The sequence below is a fragment of the Cetorhinus maximus genome, unplaced genomic scaffold (genome assembly GCF_964194155.1).
Source record: "Cetorhinus maximus unplaced genomic scaffold, sCetMax3.hap1.1 HAP1_SCAFFOLD_330, whole genome shotgun sequence".
In the NCBI taxonomy this organism is placed as follows: domain Eukaryota; kingdom Metazoa; phylum Chordata; class Chondrichthyes; order Lamniformes; family Cetorhinidae; genus Cetorhinus; species Cetorhinus maximus.
Window position 1 is genome coordinate 146863 of NW_027596279.1, and position 24220 is coordinate 171082.

A 24220-nucleotide genomic window follows, 5' to 3' on the forward strand; every position below is an offset into this window, starting at 1 on the left:
GAAACTGAATTGGACCAGCCATATACATAGTCCTGCTACAAGATCCAGTCAGAGGCGAGGATTCCTGCGGTGAATATCTCACCTCCTGACTCCCCAAAGCCTGTCCACAATCTACAAGGCACTAGTCAGGAGTGCGATGGAACACTCTCTACTTGCCAGGATGAGTGCAGCTCCAAAAACACTCAAGAGCTCAACGCCATCCAGGACAAAGCAATGCACTGGATTGGCACCACATCCACAAACATTTATTCTACCCACCACCAACGCACAGTCGCAGCAGTATCTACCATCTCCAAGATGCACTGCAGAAACTCACCAAGGTTCCTTAGGCAGCACCTTCCAAACCCACGACCACTACCATCTAGAAGGACAAGGGCAGCAAACACACGGGAACACCACCACCTGGAAGTTCTCCTCCAAGTCACTCACCATCCTGGCTTGGAAATATCGCCGTTCCTTCACTGTCACTGGGTCAAAATCCTTGAACTTCCCCCTAACATCTCACAAATGAATTTTAAAAAATTCAATTGTGAACACAAAGCTTCCAGCCGGGATTGAACCGGGGACTTTCTCATGTAAAGTAAAGGTGATAATCAGTGCACTAGGGAAATGAGTGTGAATCCCCCCCCGGACAGAGGGGAACTGACCATCCATCTCTAGCTCTAATTCCCAAACAGAAAATGCTGCCAAGAATCAGCAAGTCAGGCTGAGTCTGTGGCCGCCCTCACCATCTGAAACCGTCACAATGCCCGGCTGATTGACGGCAGCTTCGGGCCAGTAGCAAGAGGGGACGTGTCTGGAGGACCGCGCTGATCCTCCAGCCAATCGGAATGAATAAGGGGCGGGGCCGGGCTGGGAGTGAAGCATGCGCAGTGCGAGTAATGGCGACTGAGAGACGCTTCTTTCTCGGATCCGGAACCGGTGAGTGTGTGAATGGCGGGGAAGAGGGAGCGATGGATCCGGCGGGTGGGCGGGAGGCTTTGAAAACATGTTATGTAAACAGCAATCCCTGAAAAATAACTTTCCGGTCCCCGGGGTAAGCGTTTCCCCATTTGCACCGAGCGAGGCCGCAGCTTTCTCCCAGTTACAGACCCGGGGGTAACGGCCGCCATCTTTATTGGGGGCAAAGTGCATCAGGGCGCACGCGCCGCCGCCATCTTTATTAGGGGCAAAAGATCAAAATGTTGCAAAAGCTCAGCAGGTCTGACAGCATCTGTGGAGAGAGAGACAGAGTTAACGTCTCGAGTCCGTATGACTCTTCTTCAGAGCTAAGGAGAAGTAGAAATATCATGGACTTCACACTGTTTATGAGGGGTGAAGCAGGTGGAACAATGATGTTCAGGTCCTGTTGAATGGAGTGAATCTGTCCAATCTTGATGTGATGTTTGGTTTGAATTTCCCGTCTGCAAATCCTCACCAAGGCTCCTTAGGCAGCAGCTTCCAAACACACGACCACTACTATCTAGAAGGACAAGGGCAGCAGATACATGGGAACACCATCACTTGTAAATTCCCCTCCAAGTCACTCACCATCCTGACTTGGAAATATATCTCCGTTCCATCAATGTCGCTGGGTCAAAATCCTGGAATTCCCTTCCTAACAGCATTGTGGGTGTACCTACACCACATGGAGTGCATCGGTTCAAGAAGGCAGCTCCCCACCACCTTCTCAAGGGCAATGAGGCATAGGCAAGAAATGCTGGTGCAGCCAGCGATGCTCGCATCCCATGAATGAATTAAAATAAAATGCTGTAAAAAGGATATTCCAAAAATTCCATCACTATCCAAGGGATGGTGCAGGAGGGAGGGCTTTAGATTCCTGGATCAATGGGCCCATTTCTGGGGAAGTTTGGGCCAATACAAGTCTGACAGGTTGCACCTGGGCTGGAACAGGACCAACATCCTTGCGAGGGGGTTGCTAATGCTGTGGGTGGGGGGTTAAACTAACTTAGCAGGGGGATGGGTTACAGAGTGGAGGTGTACTAGGCGTGATGCACAGACAAGTATAGAAGGAAAAAATCAAGTCAGTCTGGAAGGCAGAGCATATATTGTCAAGTTAAGGCAGAAGGCAGCATGGCAAGGCTGGATGGCAACTATTTAAATGCAATGACTCTTGCAAGTAAGGCCGATGAGTTGAGGGTGTTGATGAACACATGGGGATATGATATCATTGCTATAACGGAGACATGGTTGAGGGAGGGGCAGGACTCACAGCTCAATACTCTGGGGTATGGAATCTTTGGGTGAGACGGGGGTGGGGGTGTAAAAGAGGAGGTGCGGGTCACATGTTGATCAAGGAGTCAATTACGGCAATAAGGAGGGATGATATCTTAGAAGGTTCCTCAAATGAGGCCATATAGGTAGAACCTAAAAACAAAAAGGGAGAAATCACATTGTTGGGAGTGTACTATAGACCCCTAAACAGACAGTGAGAGATAGAAGGGCAGATATGTAGGCAAATCTCAGAGAAGTGTAAAAATGATAGGGTAATAATAGTCGGGGATTTCAACTTCCCCAATATTAACTGGGATTGACAAAGTGTGAAAGGCTTAGAGGGGGATGAGTTCTTAAAATGTACCCAAGAGAGCTTTTTAAGCCAGCACATAGGAAGTCCTACGAGTGAGGCAGCAGTCCGAAGCCGGGCAAGTGGTAGGAGTGTCTGTGGGGGAGCATTTCGGTGATAGTAACCATAATTGAGTAAGATTTAAGGTAGTTATGGAAAAGGCCAAAGATGATCTAGAAATAAAGATTCTGAATTGGGTGAAGGCTGATTTTAATATGATAAGACAAGATCTGGACAAAGTGGACTGGGAGCATCTACTTGTAGGAAAATCTACATCAGAGCAGTGGGAGTCATTCAAAAAGGAAATAGAGTGCAGGGCCGAAAATAAACCAAATTTCATAGGGAACAACAGATTATACTGCATGAGAAAAGGGTGCTGATTGGTTGGCCAGTCAGTTCTGATTGGTCATTGCCATGGAGAATGTTCCAGGTAGTTATCATCATGTGCTTTTGTTTAATTCAACAAAATGTGCCATGCCTGGACTTGTTCCTTCTGCCTGCAGAGGACAAGTCCCTGTGTATGAATATATGTAGCTTCTAGCAAATGTAAGTGAGACACTTTATGAGCCTGACTGATAATCTTTGAAATTTGATGTTCTTGTGTCTGTCCTGATGAGTACAAGATTAAATGTTTTGACAGAATGTCTCTTTTTTTTAACAATACTCAAGTGCATTAAAGGGGGAATGTATGGTAAACAAAGGGAGAGGTGTAGGGAGAGAATCTCAGAGCTTGGGGACAAGGGAACTGAAGGCACGGTCACTAATGGTGGAGCGATTAAAATAGGGAATGTACAAGGCCAGAATTAGAGCAGTGCAGGTATCTCAGAGGGTTGTGGTGCTGGAGGAGATTACAGAGATAGGGAGGGGCGAGGCCAGGGAGGGAATTGAAAACAAGGATGAGAATTTTAGAATCAAGTTGTTGCTTGACTGGGAGCCAAGGCAGGTCAGGAAGCAGAGGGATGTTAGGGGAAAGGGCCTCACTGTGAGTGAAGACATGGATAGAAGACGTTTGGATGGTGTTAAGTTTGCAGAGGGTAACGTGTGCGACCAGCCAGGAGTGTATTGGAATAGTCGAGTCTGGAGGTAACAATGGCAGCGATGAGGATTTCAGCAGCAGATTCACTGAGACAGGATGAGGTTGGGTGATGTTACAGAGGTGGAAACAGGCGATCAGAGTGATGACACAGATATGAGGTCAGAAACTCATCTCGAAATCAATTTTAACACCGTGGTTGTGAACAGACTGGTTTAATCTCAGACTGTTCCCAGGGAGAGGGATGGAGTTGGTATCTAGGAAATGGAGATTGGAGCGGGGACTGAAAACAGTGTTTTCAGTCTTCTCAGTGTTTAATTGGAATTAATTAGTCATCAGGAAGAGAAGCAGGAACCAGAATGGGCCATGAGACTGATCCCAGGTTTAACTTAGTTAGAGAGAGAGAGAAGAAAGGAAGGAAACCCAGGGAGGTTTGAAGAAACCACCTTCACAATCGCTCATTAAATCTCCACACAGTAAGTTTTGGACACAAGGTTAACGTCTGCTATTCTGTCTGGTCGGTCAGGGGGTTTCAGATTAATGTTTTGTCACGAGTAATCACTGAAGTGAATGATCAGACATATTGTCACCTCCAGTTGTAGAAATTTGTTAAAAAGATACAGAAAGAATTGTCCAAAACTCTGGATTTCAGCACGGGGAGGAGGAAGAGTGTGGACGGGGATTTGCAGCTTTGGGAGAACAAGAGAGCAAATAATGTTCCACAGCAACTAGAATTGTCTGTTTTGAATTTCTATCCTGTTCTTACAGTGATGACATTTATAAACACCTTTTACAGAGAATTAGAAGGGGATAATTTGCAGATAGGAAACTCAAACCAAACATCACTTCAAGATCTGACAGAGTCACTCGATTCATCAGGACCTGAGTATCATCGGAATTTGAATGTGAAGGGAGAAATGTTTGTCAGTTCTGTCTGTGGGAAAAGATTTCAAACATCAGTGTGAAAAGCACCGAGACACACACACACCCGAGTGAGAGTGTTCCAGTGCACTTACTGTGGAAAGAGCTTTAACCAGTTACACAGCCTGAAAAAACATCACACCATTCATAGCAGGGGAGAAACCATACCGTGTTCTCTATGTGGATGAGGCTTCAACTGATTATCAAACATGGAGAGACACAGGGATACCCACACCATGGAGAAACCGTGGAAATGTGAGGACTGTGGAAAGGGATTCAATTACCCATCTTCACTGGAAATCCACCGACGTACTCACACTGGAGAGAGACCGTTCACCTGCTCCGAGTGTGGGAAGGGATTCACTCAGTCATCCAACCTGCTGAAACACCAGCGAGTTCACAACTGACTGCAGGAGTCCGATTTTGCTGTTATTGCTGCTGTGAATCACATCCAGGACGGAACCATGTTCATTCTGACAGTTGGGGTTTAAAGCCAGGTAGTCTGGGTGTTTTGATGTATAGTACTTTTGAGATGTTAATTAGATAAACATACGGAAGTTAAAAGGTAAAGTGTAAATTTGCATTTGTTCAATACAGCATTCAAGAGTGGGAGTAAAACCTTGCACCTAGCTGGGAGACGCCAAGCAATGTATTTAAATAACTAATAAAATTAGTGGGATGAAAATGTTATTGTTCGAAGATGTGACATTAAAAACCTAGGATGCAATGGAAAATTTACATTGAAATGGGAAGCCAGGTATAAACAGAAAGGAATTTGTGTGTGTAGGGCAGAGGCATTTAAGATCTAACCAGCCTGTAAGCCTACAACTGTGTCTGCAAAGGAACCAAATTGAAAGGAACCTCATATTTAATTTGTAAGCTCAAATGTGCTTTGCCTGGTGTCCGTTTAAAGTCTATGGGTTAATGTTGCCTTGGTGAAGATTTACCTGGAGTGATTAATTTGGGGATTTGTTTAAAAACTATTATGGTAGTAATTTGTAGACATGTGTATGTGTTTAACTTGTTAAATTAATAAATGATTAATTTAGTTTTATATATAAAAAAAACCTTTTGAGGCTTAGTGGTCTTATTCCTGAATTCAGAGCTGCATCTCAAACATACCAATTAAAAATATTGGTTATGACAGTTGCTCAAGTTTCCCTCTTGGATTTAAACAACTCAGTCTTTACCAACTGCTGTGTTATAACACCCAGTGACAGAGAAGGAACAGTGATATATTTCCAAGTCAGGATGGTGAGTGGCTTGGAGGGGAATTTCCAGGTGGTGGTGCTCCCATGTGTCTGCTGCCTTTGCCTTTCTAGATGGTAGTAGTCATGGTTTTGGAAGGTGCTGTCTAAAAAGACTTGGTGAGCGCCTTCTAAACCCAAAAATTAGGGTGTGAACAATTGGAAAAACGATGAGATGCCCTCGCTCACATGAAATATTGGGGTGGTCTCTCTCCAGTGTGACTGTGTTGCTCTGTCAGTATATGAGATAACCAACTTCATCTCTTCCCACATCCAGCTGCTGAGTGATCAGTCTGCAGTGTGAGTGATCCACGAGTTTCCAGCTCAGACTGGAATTCGGTCCCTTCCCACATTCAACAACAACTTGCATTGATATAGCACCTTAACAGTAGTAAAAATGCCCCAAACTGCTTCACAGGAGTGGTAACAGTCCCCACATTAACATGATGGTTTCTTGACAACTTTATGCTCATTTCTCCAACTGAATCTCTAAAAGACTGCTGTAATTTCCATACAAAAAACAGGAAAGCACAGATTTTACTGACATAAACCAGTGGCTCTGAGAAATGTTCTATAACATTGCATAACAACCTTACGGTTGGAAAACCACAGATCCTCTGACTCAGTATGATCCATGCCTTGGTTGACCTGCTAGGAATATAAAATAAACAGCAATTGTTTGTCTATTTCATGTCAGTGACATCACACACATTTATTTTAGTCCAATGTCTCAGAGCTGATTGTCTCCCAGACAAATTTCTTCCAACAATCTTAATAACGAGTCTTACCTGTCTCCCAGTTTGTTTCTATTGCTCCTGCATTCAGCCAATCCCATTCTCATTTCCATGGATACTTCTCACTGGTATTGCCACTATTATTTTCTTCTCTTTACTGTTTCCAAATCCGTTTCCTATCTGCTTTATGTCTCTCCATTCTGACTATTCAGGCATTGTTCCCAAAGTTGGTAAGGATATAAGACGTGTCAAGCAGCATGGTATATATACTGTATCTGCTGTGTGCCTGCCAATTTCACCAGTCCCTCTATGTCCTCCTGACATTTGTTACTATCTTCCTCACTGTTTCCTGTATTTCTCAGTTTTGTGTCATGTGCAAATTTGAAATTCTGCCCGTATCTCCATGTCCAGGTCAGTAACATATATCAAAGAGATCAGCAGTGCCAACACGAGACCCTGGGGTCACACTGCTGTAAACTCCCATCCATTCTGAAAAACAAACTTTTCTGCTTCCTGTCCCTGAGCCAATTTTATACCCAGGTTGAAACTCATGGGTTTCAGCTTTGCTGACAAGGCTATTGTGTGGTACCATATTAAACATCATTTGAATGCCCATGTAAAAGGTATCAACCCCACTCCCCTCATACACCCTCCCATTACTTCACCAAGTTGGTCAAAAATTATTTGTCTTTAACAAATCCATTGATTTTTTTCATTTATTAATCCATGCTTTTCCAAGTGCCAATTGATTTTCTCCTGGATTGTTGTCTCCAACCTTTCCCCACCACTGATATGAAGCTGATTGTCCTGGAATTGCTGTGTTTTTGAACAGGGGTGTAACATTTACAATCTGTCAGTCCTTTGACACCACTACTATATAAGGAGGATTGGAAGATTGTGACCAGAGCCTCCACAAGTTCCATGTGAAGGATGCTGTCTCTGACAGTGCAGCAGTCCCTCAATGTTACCCTGGAGTGTCAGCCTAGATAATGTGCTCAGGTTTATTAATATTTCCTCTTGTTATTGATGTGGGTCATTAAGAAACAATGGACTCTTAGGATGTCATCCAGTCCCAGTGTGATGATGTCATGAAGACTATTAAATACCAGCGGAGCCCTAGTGGTGAAAGCAGTTTTGTTCGAGATGGCAGCAAGTCCATTACTGATAGATCAGCAAATGGAATTAATGGGTAAGAAAATGAGGCAGCTGATGAACATCAGGAATATTGTTGTGAATTATGAAGATGAACAACATGTCGAGTACACATGTCCTATCTCCCGGCACACTGTCCCCGTCTCCTGACACATTGTTCCCGTTTCTAAATTTTTCCAGTTTGGATAAAAGGTCACTGACCTGAAACATTCTCTGTTTCCATCTCCACAGAAGCTGTTTGACCTGCTGAGAGTTTCCAACATTTTCTGTTTTGAGCTCGGATTTCCAGCACCTGCAGTATCTTGTTTCAGGGTCACAGTGGATCAGTTTTCTCTGACTTATCGTTCCCTGTTTAAAGGTGAAGAAGGGGATTTTAAAGAATGAGACAATAACTGTCCCCCTGTTCGACATGAAACTAAACTCACTGTTAATTCCTCCTCAGTAACAATTGTAAACACAAAGCTTCCAGCCGGGATTGAACCGGGGACTTTCTCATGTAAAGTAAAGGTGATAATCTGTGCACTAGGGAAATGAGTGTGAATCCCCCCCGGACAGAGGGGAACTGACCATCCATCTCTAGCTCTAATTCCCAAACAGAAAATGCTGCCAAGAATCAGCAAGTCAGGCTGAGTCTGTGGCCGCTCTCACCATCTGTAACCGTCACAATGCCCGGCTGATTGACGGCAGCTCCGAACCAATAGGAAGAAGGGGGCGGGACTGGAGGACCGAGCGGGAGCGGCTGGTCCTCCAACCAATCGGAGTGAAGGAGGGGCGGGGATCGACAGATGTGGCTCCGCGCAGGCGCAGTGTCATTGTACCTGAAGCCCGGGGAGTGCGGGAGCTGGAGGCGGGAAAGGGTGAGTGACAGCCGAGTGCAGGAGAGAAATGGAGTCAGTGTGGACCCGGTCCCAGTTTACATCAAACCGACAGCAGCTGCGGCCTCTTCCGATCTCAGAGCCGGGGTAAGGGCCGCCCTCTGACAGTAATGCCTCTTGTTCACTTTCTGCAGGATATTACACCGGGATTCTCAGACAGGAAACTCAAACCAAACATCACATCAAAACCTCACTGAATCACTCCATCCATCAGGACCAGGACATTATCGGCCTCTGAGTGTAAGTGTTGAGTTCCAGGTCATGACTACTCACTGTGTAAATTTCTTCCTCACATCCTCCCTGTGGGTCTTGCACCAAATCTTAAATCTGTGTCTTGTAATCATTTTACTATCAGCTCTTGTGAATGGCTTTTCTTTATCCACCTTATCTAAACCTACCATTAACTTGCACACCTCGATCAAATCTCCCTTCAACTTACTTGGCACCCTCAGTTTCTCCAGCCACAGTGTCAGGAGTGTATACCATCTACAAGATGCACTGCAGCAACACACCAAGGCTGGTTCGGCAGCACCATCCAAACCCGTGACCTTTAACACCGAGAGTGACAAGGGTAGCAGACGCATGGGAACACCACCACCTGCAAGTTCCCCTCCAAGTCACACACTATCCTGACTTGGAACTATATCGCCGTGTGTCTCGGAGGGGAACTTGGGGGTGATGGTGTTCACATGCACCTGCAACCCTGGTCCTGCTGAGTGGTGGAGGTTGAGTGTTTGGGCATTTCTGTCAGAGTTCTGGTCAAGCTCTAGATACATAAAGTCCCTCTGCTTCTCCCATCTCTCTCTCTCTCGCTCTTTTTCTCTCTCCCTCTTTTTCTCTTTCCCTCTCCTCCCTTGTGGGCCAAAGTCTAGTGTAGGCCCAAACCGGGTGGCAGGTTCCCTGCCCTGAAGGACATTAGTGAACCAGTTGGGTTTTTATGACAATCCAACAGTTTTCATGGTCACTTTTTCCCAGTGCCAGCCCCACAAATTCCCAGATTCATTCAGCTCAATTTCGCAACCTGCCTTTGTGTTTTTGTGGGTTCTCTCTCACTCCCTTTTTTCTGTTGTAATCAATTTCACAGGGTATTAGAAGGGGAGGATTTGCAGTTGGGAAGCTGAAACAAAACAACAGATTAGGATTTGAAAGAGTCTTTGGATTCATCAGGACCTGAAGATCATCAGCCTTTGAACATGGAAGGAAAAAGCATTGTTCACACTGGGAGGAAACTGTGGAAATGTGGGAAGGGACTCAGTTACCCATCCCAGCTGGAAATTCATTGGCGCAGTCACACTGGGGAGAGACCGTTCACCTGCTCCGAGTGTGGGAAGGGATTCACTCGGTTGTCCCACCTATTGACACACCAGCGTGTTCACACTGGGGAGAGGTCAGTCACCTGTTCCGAGTGTGGGAAAGGATTTCCTGGTTTATCCACCCTGCTGAGACACCAGCGGGTTCACACTGTTGAGAGACTTTTCAAATGCCCAGAATGTGGGAAAAGATTCAGTGGGTCTTCTGATCTTCTGAAGCACCAGCTAATTCACACTGGAGAGAGACCATTCACCTGCTCTGACTTTGGGAAGAAATTCACTCAGTTATCTCACCTACTGACACACCAGCGAATTAACAATGGGGAGAGGCCATTCACCTGCTCAGAGTGTGGGAAGGAATTCACTCAGTCATCCCACCTACAGGCACACCAGCGAGTTCACAAGCGACTGCAAGGGTTGGATTCTGCTGTAATTGCTGCTGTTAATCACATCCAGGACTGAACTATGTTCATTCTGACATTTGGGATTTGTTTCTGCTGATGTTAATAATCCCTGTAACTGGGCTGGAGTTTAATATTCTGGATCTATAGTTAATTGTGTTCTCGGGGCTGCAGTGTCCCTTGTCATTGATCTTTCCCCATAATTCAGGAACTCTCATCAGAAATTAGTTTACAACAAGATTCTGAACTTGTACTTCAATCTTAAATTGATCTTTGGTACGCATCCTTCAATTCATTTTAATGAGAGTTTCCACTGATTAACATCTCCAGTTAGAAAGCGCTGATTAATCCTTGCTGCCAAGTCTTACTGACTTGTACATTACTCACAGCGACACCTCCATTATCCATCAGAAAGTAGGAGGATGGGAATTGGTGGAGAATCGAGAGTTCCCAAATGTTACCCCTCCCGCCTGGTACAGAAATCCCCTCGGCACGGGAATGGAGACAAGTTCAATCCAAGTAACGGACTGTAAGAAATCACTGCCTAATGACCTTATAAAGCCTTCAGAAATTTATGGAATATTACAGAATCAGCTCACTCTCTCTCTTATGAAGAAAACTTCCATAGCAACTTGCTGGCTGACAAACACAGGACAGGCCTGTTATCTCTGCCAAGGACATGTCTCTAGCACAGGCCCTGAAACATGACACTTCTAACCCTGATATGATTGGAACTCATGACCCATCCGTAAACCAACTGCCTGTGTAAAGGTTAAAACAGTTTCTCGTGAGCACAGAGATATTGACGTGATCCACACTGGCTTCAGCCCAATACCCACACTCTGGCTCACACCAGTTGACCGTTCAGAGGAGACTGTCACCACCAGCTACAGAGACCAGCACTCACTATGCGTCATCCGTCCGTATGTCCTCCGGACCGGTAAACCTTTCTCACCTGTCACGGGTCGTGTGTTTTCCTGTCTATTTAGCTTACACATCAGATTTAAACTGTTGCTTCTCAATAAACCACTTTAAAATCTCTTCTGAACTTGATCCCTTTTCGGGTCATCTGTGACTCATGGAGCTCAATCTTACAAGAGGTGTTAGGAGTAGAATCACAGTGATCAAGATCATAAACTTGAGAAGCAACAGTCTTAGTTAAACATGAATGAAGAAGTTCCTAAGTGAAGCCAGGAGTATACAATGGCATTGACACATTACAGGGAGTGACAGATAGTCTCACAGAGAAAACAGGCGGGCCGAGGGTGAGAGATATCTTGGGGATTGGAGAAGAGTGTGACGGGATTACTAGTATATCCTTGACAAGATTTCTAAAGAGGGTCAGAAAGGACAAATTAAGTCGAACAAGGTCCAGAATCAGTTAGAAAATATCCACAAGGTGGATGAAGGTGAACAGAGCTGGAGAATCTTCAAAGTCCCTGCATGAACTTTTGTTTGATCCAGATGTATTTACGACATGTCAATAATTTAGAATTGTGTGAGATGATCAGCAGGTGGGGAGGATGAATCTCAGTTAATAATTATCATATTTTAGTGGAAAAGTTTTGACGTTTATTTTTGGTGGCAGCTCAAGGGTTTGTGTTGCTGATTCTGATAATTCTAGTAGCTTTAGTATGTTATCAATGGTTTGCCATCAAGAAATTAGGAAAACAGACTCAAAGCTTAGAGACAGTGAGGTTAGTCAGAAATCAGTTGTGAGAAGTCAATAAGGATATTCCCTTCTCAAGCTGGGGAAATCTGTAGGAAATCACTGTCTAATAACCTTATAAAATCTCCTGAAATGTATTGAATATTATAGGAATGGCTCTCCCTTCTCCACTGCCCCCCTCTGTCTCTGCTACATACTCCACTCCCAAGCCACTGCCTCCATCGCTCTCCCTGACAACTGTCTGAGGCTGGACCAGTCTGTTTATAGGAACAGAGGAGCAGGAGTAGTCCATTTCGTCCCATCGAACCTGTTCCACCATTCAATAAGTTGAATGTCTTTTCCCCACGTTATCCCCATATCCCTATAAGTAATTGCTCAACCTGCAATTCATTCATTTGTTACCTCTGGACTTAACTCTCCTTACACACACCCAGCTGGCCTCCCACATTCAGCCTCCCTGTAATCCAGAACTCTGCTTACTCGCAGCAAGTCTTGTTCATCAATCACCCCTGTGCTCACCAACTTACAAAGACTCTGGTTTAAGGAGAATCTCAATTTTAAATTTTTCATCCTTGTTTTCAAATCCCTCCATGGTCTCTCCCTCCGTACTGCTGTAATCTTCTCCAGCCTCACAACCCTCTGAAATATCTATGCTTCTCTAACTTCGGCCTCTTCAGCATTCCTAATTTTAACTGCTCCATCTTTGGTGTCTCCCGCTTCAGCTGCCAAGGCTACCAGCTCTGGAATTTCCCACTTAAACCTCTCCACCTTTAAAATAATCCTTAAAACCTACTTCTTTGAGTAAACTTTTGTGCATCTGCCCTGATATCTCTTCATGTGGCTTAGTGTCAAATGTTGCTTTCTAACACTCCTGTGAAACACCTTGGAGTGTTCTATTACACAATAGAATTAATTAATTAATGTTTCAGGGCGGGCATTATGTGATGGCCAGTGTAAGCTCAGAAGTGGAAGAGAAATGGAATCTAGCACTGGAAAAACAGTTCTTGATTATGTAAGATACTGTGGGAAGTTAAAGCTAGTAAGCCAGCAGCACACGGTTGGGGGTTGGGCAGCGGTGGAAACCTCATTTAGACACAGTCGGAGATTTACCCGAATGGTTGAAGGGATGAGGAATTTTAGTTGTAAGGTTAGTTTGGAGAAACAGGAGTTGTTCTCCTTGGAGCAAAGTAGATTGATGGGAGATTTGATAGAGGTGTGCACATTTATGGTTGGTTTAAAAACTGATGTTCACATTATCTGATTGTAAAAGGATTACAGGCAGAAGGAAGAGTAAAATCCTAAACAGAGCTAAACTCTGATTGTTAGAGACAGAAGGAGTTAGAAAGTGGCAGGGCGGTATTCAGGGAGGGAAGAGGTGAAACAGAGAAATAGATGGAAATAGATTGAGATCTAAAGTAAAGGAATCACACCAGCCGCAGAGTCATGGAACCTCTCACAGATAACAGCATAGCAATTAAAGGTCCAAGTTGTAGGTGAATGGTCAGAACTATTCAGCTCTGAAACAATTTCTGTTTACAGTTTTAAACTCTCCTGCTGGAGCCTGCAGCTGTAAAGATATCAGAGGCACTGGAATCAGAAAAATCTCCCAGTTGAGGAAATACCTGGGGAGCGGGGTGATGTCACCATGTAATTGTCAATGTGTGATGATGTCACCGTGTTATTGTTGATGTGTGATGATGTCACAGACACAAACACAGAACATCTGGGTCTGTGCAAACCAGTGATCACCACATATTATGAAGGATGTCAGGGTCCTTGAGAGGGGGCAGAGGAGATTTACCAGAATGGATCGAGGGATGAGGGATTTTAGTTGTAAGGTTAGTTTGGAGAAACTGGGGTTGTTCTCCTTGGAGCAAAGTAGATTGATGGGAGATTTGATGGAGGTGTACACGTTTATGATTGGTTTAAAAACTGATGTTCATATCATCTGATTGTAAAAGGATTACAGGACACATTTAAGATTTGGGCCAAGATCTACAGCGGGGATGTGAGGAAGACATTTTACACAACGACCTTGGAACTCAATGCTTACACTTAACAGGCCGATAATCTCCGGGGTCTGCGCCTATAATAATTATTATATTATCATGTATTATAATTAATTAGTTATTATTTTTTAATTAACTATTATCTTCACCAAGCCAATGAAGCGCACATCCCGTGAACGAATTTTAAAAATCCCAGTAATGAACTAAGTGAACCTTCTCTGAAATGCCTCCAATTCTATCCCTCCTCAAAAGTATCCAATAACTATGTTATCACATGGTGCAAATGGTAGCAGATAGACCTCGATCTTTCGAATTCTCTCTCTATTTGCTAACAGAATATCCCCCTCCTCAAATTCAGATAAAGATTAACTGAGACAAAAACAGAACATACTCCAAAATCCCAGCAGGTCTGGCAGAATCTGTGGAGATAGAAACAATTTTTCAGTTTGTGTTTCAGATTTCCAGCATCCGCAGTATTTTGCTTTTATCGAAAGATGAACTGAGACTCGGTTTCTAATGGCGGCCGGATTACCCACAGCCCCATGCGCCTCAGAAACCGCTCTATCTGCCGCGCGTTGTCCGGGTGGATTGCGCATGCTCGGAGTCTCCTGCTCTCTTTACTTGAGGTTGGTGCCGGAGAGAAGCCGGAAGCGGCGGTTCGTGAGAGTGGAGAATGTTCATTGGTTCAGATTCGGCTCTGGGGCCGCACTCGGTATTTGTAAACCCCGCCCCCCCGACACTGACCTCTCACCTGACAGCTCACAATGCTCGGCTGATTGACGGCAGCTAGGGACCAATAGGAAGAGGGGGGTAGGACTGGAGGACCGAGCGGGAGCGGCTCGTCCTCCAGCCAATCGGACTGAATGAGGGGCGGGGCGGGGCTGGGGGGTGAAGCATGCGCAGTGTGAGTAATGGTGATGGGGAGACGCTTCTTTGTCGGGTCCCAGGGAGTCACCGGCGGGGCGGAGGGAGCGATGGATCCGGCGGGTGGACGGGGCGGCTCCGTAAACATGTTGTGTAAGTAAAAAAACCTGGAAAGGGAGTTCCCGGTCCCTGGGGGACCCTCCCGCCGTTTGCTCCGAGCGAGGCCGCCGCTTCCTCCCAGTGACAGACCCGGGCTGACGGAAAGAGGCCTTTCGGCCCATCGTGTCCCTGCCCGTCATCCATCCCCGATCTCCTCTCATCCCATTTCTCAGCACTTGGCCCGGAGCCCTGTCAGCTCAGGCGTTTCAAATGCTGATCGGAATACTTGTTAAATGTAGTGAGGGTTCCCGCCTCTCCCACCCCCTCAGGCAGTGAGTTCCAGATACCCCCCACCCTCTCAAATCCCCTCTAAACCTCCTGCCCCTTACCTTAAATCTGTGCCCCCTGGTTATTGATCCCTCTGCTAAGGGGAAAAGTTTCTTCCTGTCCACCCTATCTATGTCCTTCATACTTTTGTGCACCTCTATCATGTCCCCCCTCAGCCTTCTCTGCTCAAAGGAAATCAACCCCAGCCTATCTAATCTCTCTTCACAACTGAAACGCTCCAGCCCAGGCAACATCCTGGTGAATCTCCTCTGCACCCTCTCCAGCGCAATCACATCCTTCCTATAGTGTGGTGACCAGAACTGCACACAGTATTCCAGATGTGGCCTTACTAATGTTTTATACAGCGCTGTCATAACCTCCCTGCTCTTTTATTCAGTGCCTTGACAAATAAAGGCATGCCTTCTTAACCACCTTATCTACCTGTCCTGCTGCCTTCAAGGGTCTATGGACATGTACGCCAAGGTCCCTCTGATCCTCTGTACTTCCTAGAGTGCTACCATTCATTGTGTATTCCCTTGCCTTGTTAGTCCTTCCAAAATGCACCACCTCACACTTTTCAGGGTTAAATTCCATTTGCCACTGTTCTGCCCATCTGACCTGCCCGTCTATTTCGTCCTGTAGTCTAAGGTTTTCCTCCTCGCTATTTACCACACCACCAATTTTCATGTCATCTGCGAACTTACTGATCATACTTCCTACGTTTATGTCTAGATCATTAATGTACACTACAAAATGCAAGGGACCCAGCACCGAACCCTGCAGTACACCATTCGTCACAGCCTCCCAGTCACAATAACAACCTTTTACCATCACCCCCTGCCTCCTGACACTGAGCCAATTTTGGATCCGATTTTCCAAATTGCCCTGTGCCCATGGTCTCTAAACTTCTTGACCAGTCTCCCATGCGAGACCTTGTCAAAAGCCTTACTGAAGTCCATGTGGACTACATCAACTGGACTACCCTCATCTACACCCCTAGTCGTCTCCTCGAAAAATTCAATTAAATTTGTTAGACATGATCTCTCTCTGACAAAGCCATGCTGACTATCCTCGATTAATCCTTGCCTCTCCAAGTGGGGATTAATTCTGTCCCTCAGAATGTTTTCCAAAAGTTTCCCTACTACTGATGTTGGACTCATTGGCCCATAGTTCCCTGGTTTATCCCTACCACACTTCTTGAATAATGGTACCACATTAGCTGTGCTCCAGTCCCCTGGCATCTCTCCTGTGGCCACAGAGGATTTGAAAATTAATGCCAGGGCTCCTGCTCCCTTGTCTCCCACAGAAACCTGGGATACGTCTCATCTGGGCCTGCGGATTTATCCACTTTTAAGGCCACAATGGGACCCAGTCTCAGTTACTGTTTGTCCGAATCTGGGGAAGGGAAGGGGAGATTCTCTAAGCACAAGAATTGAAAAATAAGAAAGACCAAGTTCCAGCTTGTACCATTCATACCTTATGCTAACATAGTTATGGGGTAATCTTGAGGATGGATAGAATTGCATTGGAAGCATTTCAGAGAAGGTTCACTCAGTTGATTCCTGGATTGAAAGTGCTGGTTTTTAAAAAAAAATTCATTCACGGCATGTGGGGTTCACTGGCTGGGCCACCATATATTGCCCATCACTAGTTGGACTTGAGAAGGTGGTGGTGAGCTGCCTTCTTGAACCGCTGCAGTCCATGTGGCGTTGGTACACCCACAGTGCTGTTAGGAAGGGAGTCCAGGATTTTGACCCAGTGACAATGAGGGAATGGCAATATATTTCCAAGTCAGGATCGTGAGTGACTTGCAGGTGAACTTCCAGGTGTTCCCATCTATCTGCTGCCCTTGTCCTTCTAGATGATAGTAGTCGTGGGTTTGGAAGGTGCTGTCAAAGGAGCCTTGGTGAATTCCTGCAATGCACCTTATAGATGGTACACGTTGCTGCTACTGTGCATCCGTGATGGAAGGAGTGAATGTTTGTGAAGCTGGTGCCAGTCAAGTGGGCTGCATTGTCCTGGATGGTGTCAAGCTTCTTGAGAGCTGTGGGAGCTGCACTCATCCAGGCAAGTGGGGAGTATTCCATCACTCTCCTGACTTGTGCCTTGTAGATGGTAGACAGGCTTTGGGAAGTCAGGAGGTGAGTTACTTGTCACAGGATTCCTAGCCTCTGACCTGCTCTTGTAGCCACAGTATTTAAATGGCTAGTCCAATCCAACTTCTGGTCAATTGTAACCCCCAGGATGTTGATAGTGGGGATTCAGTGATGGGAATGTCGTTGTACGTCCAAGGGTGGTGGTTAGATGGTCATTGCCTGGCACTTGGGTGGCATTAATGTTACTTACCACTTGGCAGCCCAAGTTTGGATATTGTCCAGGTCTGGCTGCATTTGGACGTGGACTGTTTCAGTATCTGAGGAGTCGTGAATGGTGCTGAACATTGTGCAATCATTAGCGAGTATCCCCACTTCTGACCTTATGATGGAAGGAAGGTCATTAATGAAGCAGCTGAAGATGGTTGGGCCGAGGTCACTACCCTGAGGAACTTCTGCAGTGATGTGATGGAACTGAGCTGATTGACCTCCAACAACCACAACCATCTTCCTTTGTGCTAGGTATGACTCCAACCAGTGGAGAGTTTTCCCCCTGATTCCCGTTGACTCCAGTTTTGCTAGGGTTCCTTGATGCCACACTCGGCCTTGATGTCAAGAGCAATCACTCTCACCTCACCTCAGGTGTTCAGCTCTTTTGTCCACGTTTGAACCAAGGCTGTAATGAGGTCAGGAGCTGAGTGGCCGTGGTGAAACCCAAACTGGGCGCCAGTGAGCAGGTTATTGCTAAGCAAATGCTGCTTGATAGCAATGTTGATGACCCCTTGCATTGCTTTACTGATGATCGAGAGTAGACGAATGTGGCGGTAATTGGACGGGATGTATTTGTCCTGCTTTTTGTGTACAGGATATACCTGGGCAATTTTCCACACAGCCGGGTAGGGTAGATGCCAGCGTTGTAGCTGTGCTGGAACAGCTTGGCTCGGTGTGCGGAAGGTTCCAGTGCACAAGTCTTCAGTACTATTGCCGGAATATTGTCAGGGCCCATAACCTTTGCAGTACCCAGTGCCTTCAAGCCATTTCTTGATATCACGTGAAGTGAATCGAATTGGCCGAAGACTGGCATCTGTGAATCGATCATCCACTCGGCACTTCTGGCTGAAGATTGTAGCAAATGCTTCAGTCTTATCTTTTGCACTGATGTGCTGAGCTCCTCCATCATTGAGGATAGGTATATTTGTGGAGCCTGCTCCTCGAGTGAGTTGTTTAATTGTCCACCACCATTCATGACTGGATCCGATCCATTGGTGTGGGATCACTTAGCTCTGCCTATCACTTGCTACTTATGCTGTTTGGCTTGCGAGTCGTCCTGTGTTGTAGCTTCACCAGGTTGACACCTCAGTTTTAGGTGTGCCTGGTGCTGCTCCTGGCATGCCCTCCTGCACTCTTCATTGAACCAGGGTTGACCCACTGGCTTGATGATAATGGTCGAGTGGGGGATATACCGGGCCATGTGGTCACAGATTATGTTCGAGTACAATTCTGCTGCTACTGATGGCCCACAGCACCTATTGGATGCCCAGTTTTAAGTTGCTAGATCTGTTCGAAACCTATCTCATTTTGCACAGTGGTTGTGCCACACAGCACAATGGAGGGTATCCTCAATGTGAAGGAGGGACTTCATCCCCACAACTACTGTGCCTTGGTCACTCCTACTGATGCTGTCATGGACAGATGTATCTGTGACAGGCAGGTTGGGGAGGATGAGGTCAAGTATGTTTTTCCCTCTTGTTGGTTCCCTCACCGCCTATGTTATTTAGGACTCAGCCAGCTCGGTCAGTAGTGGTGCTACCGAGCCACTCTTGGTGATGAACATTGATGTCCCTCACCCAGAGTACTTTCTGTGTCCTTTCCACATTCAGTGCTTCCTCCAAGTAGTGTTCAACATGGAGGAGCACTGATTCATCAGCTGAGGGAGGGCAGTATGTGGCAATCGAGGGGAGGTTTCCTTGCCCGTGTTTGACCTGATGCCGTGAGACTTCATCAGGTCCGGAGTCGATGCTGAGGACCCCCAGGGCAACTCCCTCCCGACTGTATACCACAGTGCTGCCAACTCTGCTGGATCTGACCTGCCGGTGGGACAGGACATACCCAGGGATGGCGATGGTGGAGTCTGGGACATTATCTGTAAGATATGATTCCGTGAGGATGACTACGTTGGGCTGTTTTATGACTAGTCTGTGAGACAGCTCTTTCGGCACTCACCCCCAGATGTTAGTAAGGAGGACTTTGCAGGGTCGACAGGGGCTGAGATTTGCCGTTGTCGATGCTGGCTGGCCTGTCCAGTTTCATTCCTTTTTTGTGACTCAGTGGTGGTTTGATACAATTGAGTGTCTCACTTGGCCATTTCAGAGTCAACCACATTGCTGTGGCTCTGGAGTCACATCTAGGCCAGACCAGGTAAGGACAACAGATTTCCTTCCCTAAAGGGCATTAGCGAACCAGATGGGTTTTTACAACAATAGTTTCATGGTCATCATTAGACTTTGAATTAGGTTTTTATTAAATTCAAATTCCAACATCTGCTGTGGGATTCGAACCTGGGCCTCTGGATTACTCGTGTAGTGACAATGCCATTAATCCATCACCTCCTCCCTGCTGGGGGTGATGTGCAGCAGTATGCACGTGTGTCTGCCATCCTTTTAGGGGAAATGTGCAGCAGTTGTGATCAAATCTGGAGCAATTAAAATTTCAAGTCAGGATTATGGAATTTGAGGAAGTGAAGATATCTCAGAGGGTTGTGAGGCTGGAGCAGATTACAGAGATAGGGAGGGGTGAGACCATGGAGGGATTTGAAAGGATCAGAAGTTTATAATTTAGGTTCTCCTTAGCCCCAACCCTTTGTAGGTCAGTGAGCACAGGGGTGATGGGTGAACAAGACTTGGTGCGAGTAAGCGCACGGGCAGCACAGTTTTGGATGACCTCAAGATTACAGGGAGGTTGAATGTGGGAGACCAGCCGGGAGTGCGTTAGGATAGTTAAGTCTCGAGGTAACAAAGGAATGGATGAGAGTTTCAGCAGCAGATGAGCTGAGACTGGGCTGGAGTCGGGCGATGTTACTGAGGTGGAAATAGGTGGTCTTGGTGATGATGTGGATATGTGGTTGGAAGCTCATCTTGGGGTGAAATATTTCACCATGTTTGTGAACAGTCTGGTTCAGTCTCAGACAGTTGTCAGGGAGCGGGATGGAGCTGGTGCCTAGGGAGTGGAGTTTGTAGCGGGGACTGAGGACAATGGCTTCAATCTGCCCAATATTTAAATGCAGAAAATTTCGGCTCATTTAGTACTGGATGTCAGACAAGTCAGGATGGTGTGTGACTTGGAGGGGAAATTGGAGGTGATGATGTTCACATACACCTGCTACCCTGGTCCTTCTAGGTGGAGGAGGTTGAGGGTTTGGGAAATTCTGTCAAAGTTCTGGTCGAGTTCCAGATATATAAAATCCCTCTGCTTTACCTGGTACCTCTCCCATCTCTATCTCTCTCCTTCTCTCTTCCCATAGAAGCCAGGGTTTTGCTTATACCCAGACTGGGTGGCAGGTTCCCTTCCCTGAAGGACCTTAGTGAACAAGTTGGGTTTTTATGACAATCCATCAGCTTTAACAGTCCCTTTTCCCTGTGCCGGCCCCACAAATTACCTGATTCATTCAGCTCAATTTCACAACCTGCCTTTGTGTTTTTGTGGGTTCTCTCTCACTCCCTTTTTTCTGTTTTAAATCAATTCCACAGGGTGTTAGAAGGCGAGGATTTGCAGTCGGGAAACTCAATCCAAACATCACATCAGGATCTGATGCAGTCGCCCAATTTATCGTAACCTGAATGTCGTTGGATTTTGAACATGGAAGGAAAAAGCACCATTCACAGTGGGGAGAAACCGTACACGTGTTCTGTGTGTGGACGAGGCTTCAGCCGATCATCTGGCCTGTCAGAACATAAATGCAGTTACAATGGGGAGAAACCATGGAAATGTGGAGACTGTGGAAAAGGGTTCAATTACCCACCTGACCTGGAGAGACATCGGCGCAGTCACACTGGGGAGAGACCGTTCACCTGCCCTGAGTGTGGGAAGGGATTCACTACCTCCTCCCACCTGCTGACACACCAGCGAGTTCACACTGGGGAGAGACCGTTCATCTGCCCTGAGTGTGTGAAGGGATTCATTGATTCATCCAACCTGCGGAATCACCTGGAAATTCACACTAGCCAGAGGCTGTTCACCTGCTCCGATTGTGGAAAGAGATTCATTCAGTCATCCCACTTGCTGAAACATCAGCGAACTCACAGTGGGGAGAGTCCTTTTAAATGTCCAGACTGCGGGAAGTGCTGTAAAAGCTCCAGAGACCTGATGTCCCATCAGCGAGTTCACACTGACGAGAGACCTTTTAAATGCTCAGACTGTTGGAAGTGTTTTAAAAGTTCTGGGGAAGTGATGTTCCACCAACGTGTTCACACTGATGAGAGACCATTCAGGTGTTCTCACTGTGGGGTTGGGTTCAGGCGATCATCTAACCTCACTGTACACCAGCGAGTTCACACTGGGGAGAGGCCGTTCACCTGTTCTGAGTGTGGGAAGAGATTCACTCAGTCATTCCATCTGCTGACACACCAGCGCGTTCACACGGGGGAGAAACCGTTCACCTGCTCCGAGTGTGGGAAGGGATTCACTCAGTCATCCTACCTGCTGACACATCAGCGAGTTCACACTGGGGAGAGGCCGTTCACCTGCTCCAAGTGTGGGAAGGGATTCGCTATCTCATCCACCCTGCTGAGGCACCAGCGAATTCACACTGGAGAGAGACCATTCACCTGCTCCAAATGTGGGAAGGGATTCACTCAGTCATCCCACCTGCTGACACACCAGCGAGTTCACAAGTAACTACAGTGATTGGATTTTACTGTTAATCACATCCAGGACTGAATCATGTTCACTGGGGTCTGTTTCTGCAGATAATAAACTCAAGCCCAGTTATCGGGGTTCATATTGTGATTATAAGTCAAATAACTCAGCTCTGTATCAAACGTACTGTATTAAACATATTAATTAAGAGCAGGAGTAGGCCATTCGACCCCTTGAGCCTGCTAAGCCAGTCAATAAGATCGTGGCTGATCTGATTGTGGCTTCAACTCCACAAGGAGCCTACCCCCAATAACCTTTACTCCCTTAGCAGAAACATGAAAGTGCTGTGTAAGCAGGCTAAGTTCTTGTTTTCTTGCAGTTTAGACAGGGTAAATTCACTCTCTGTTGTGAGAGCTGAGTAGTTAATTCGCTAATTGGTTGAATCTGGTTATTCTAGCCCCTGTTTAGTTGGCTATAAATACAGGCCTCTTCAGAGCAGCTAAGGCAAACGAATGCATACTTGGAGTTTGGTGAGAGAGGGAGTTTGGTGAAGTGAAGGGAGGAGATGTTCATTTCCTTTTTTTATGTTTCTCACACTGTTGGAATTGGTTCTTGCTCTACCACAGGGAAAGTTTGGTGAGTAACTGGTGTGTGGTTAAGGCCTATTCTATTCTTAAGGTTTAAAATAGTATTCAAATTGGAGGTAAAGTTAATAAATATATTAGAAAGCATTATAAATAGGTGATTAATATAATTGAGTAATTATTTAAAACACATTAAGGATGGCAGGACAGGTGATGTGTCAATCACAGAATCACAGAATTATTACGGCACAGAAGCCACAGATGCTACAAACCTTCCTCAAGCCCTAAAAATATCCATTGGCCATTACCCTCTGTTTCCTATTACTCATCCAATTTTGTATCCACGTTGCCACTGTCCCTTTTATTCCATGAGCAATTAGTTTTCTTACAAGTCTGTTGTGTGGCACTGTATCAAATGCCTTTTGACAGTCCATACGCACCACATCAACAGCATTAACCTCATCAGCCCTCTCTGTTACCTCTTCAAAAAACTCCAGCAAGTTAGTCAAACATGATTTCCCCTTTTGAAATCCATGCTGGCTCTGCCTCATCAACCCACATTTTTCTATGTGACTGCTAATTCTATCCCATATAATTATCTCTAGAAGCTTCCCAACCACTGAAGTTAAACTGATTGGTCTGTAATTGCTGGGCTTATCCTTACAACCTTTTTTGAATAAATGCATAATGTTTGCTATTCTCCAGTCCGCTGGAACCTCCTCTGAGCCTAGGGAAGACTGAAAGATTATGACCAATACCCTTGTAATTTCCACTCTTACTTCCTTCAATATCTTTGGTTGCATCTCATCCGGTCCCAGTGCCTTGACAACCTTAAGTACTGACAGTTTATCCAACACTTCCTCCTTATCAATTTTGAATCATTTTAGTGACAAAGTTTCCTCCTCTATCACCGTGGCCTTGGTAGCATCTGCTTCCTTCGTAAAGACAGATGCAAAGTATTCATTTAACTCCTCAGCCATGCCTATTGCCTCCCTGTGCAAATCCCCTTTTTAGTCCCTGATCAGTCCTATTTTCCTTTGACCATCCTCTTACTATTTTTGTCTCAGTAGGAGACTTTGGGATTCCTCTTTGTCTTGGCTACCAGTCTTCTCTCATAATCCCTCTTTGTTTCTCTTATTTGCTTTCTCAGCTCCCCTCTGAACCTTCTGTATTCAGCTTTGTTCTCTTTTGTATTTTTTACATGACACCTGTCATAAGCACACTTTTTCTACTTAATCTTGATTTCTATCTCCTTTTTCATCCAGTCAGCTCTAGATTTGTTTTCCCTACCTTTCCCTTTGGAGGAATTATACCTTGACTGTGCATGAACCATTTCTTCTTTGAAGGTAGCCCATTGTTCAGCTGCAGTTTTTCCCACCAACCTTTGGTTCTAGTCTATCCAACCCAGCACCGTTCTTGCCCCATTGAAGTCTGCTCTCCCCCAGTTAATAATTCCTACTCTGAATTGCACATTGTCCTTTTCTA

The 24220-nt window shown here is 45.8% G+C and overlaps 1 pseudogene; it reads left to right on the forward strand.

Annotated features, from left to right (window-relative positions):
* LOC144673307 (uncharacterized) overlaps window positions 1–24220 on the forward strand; it is a 173580-nt pseudogene that overhangs the window by 16525 nt on the left and 132835 nt on the right.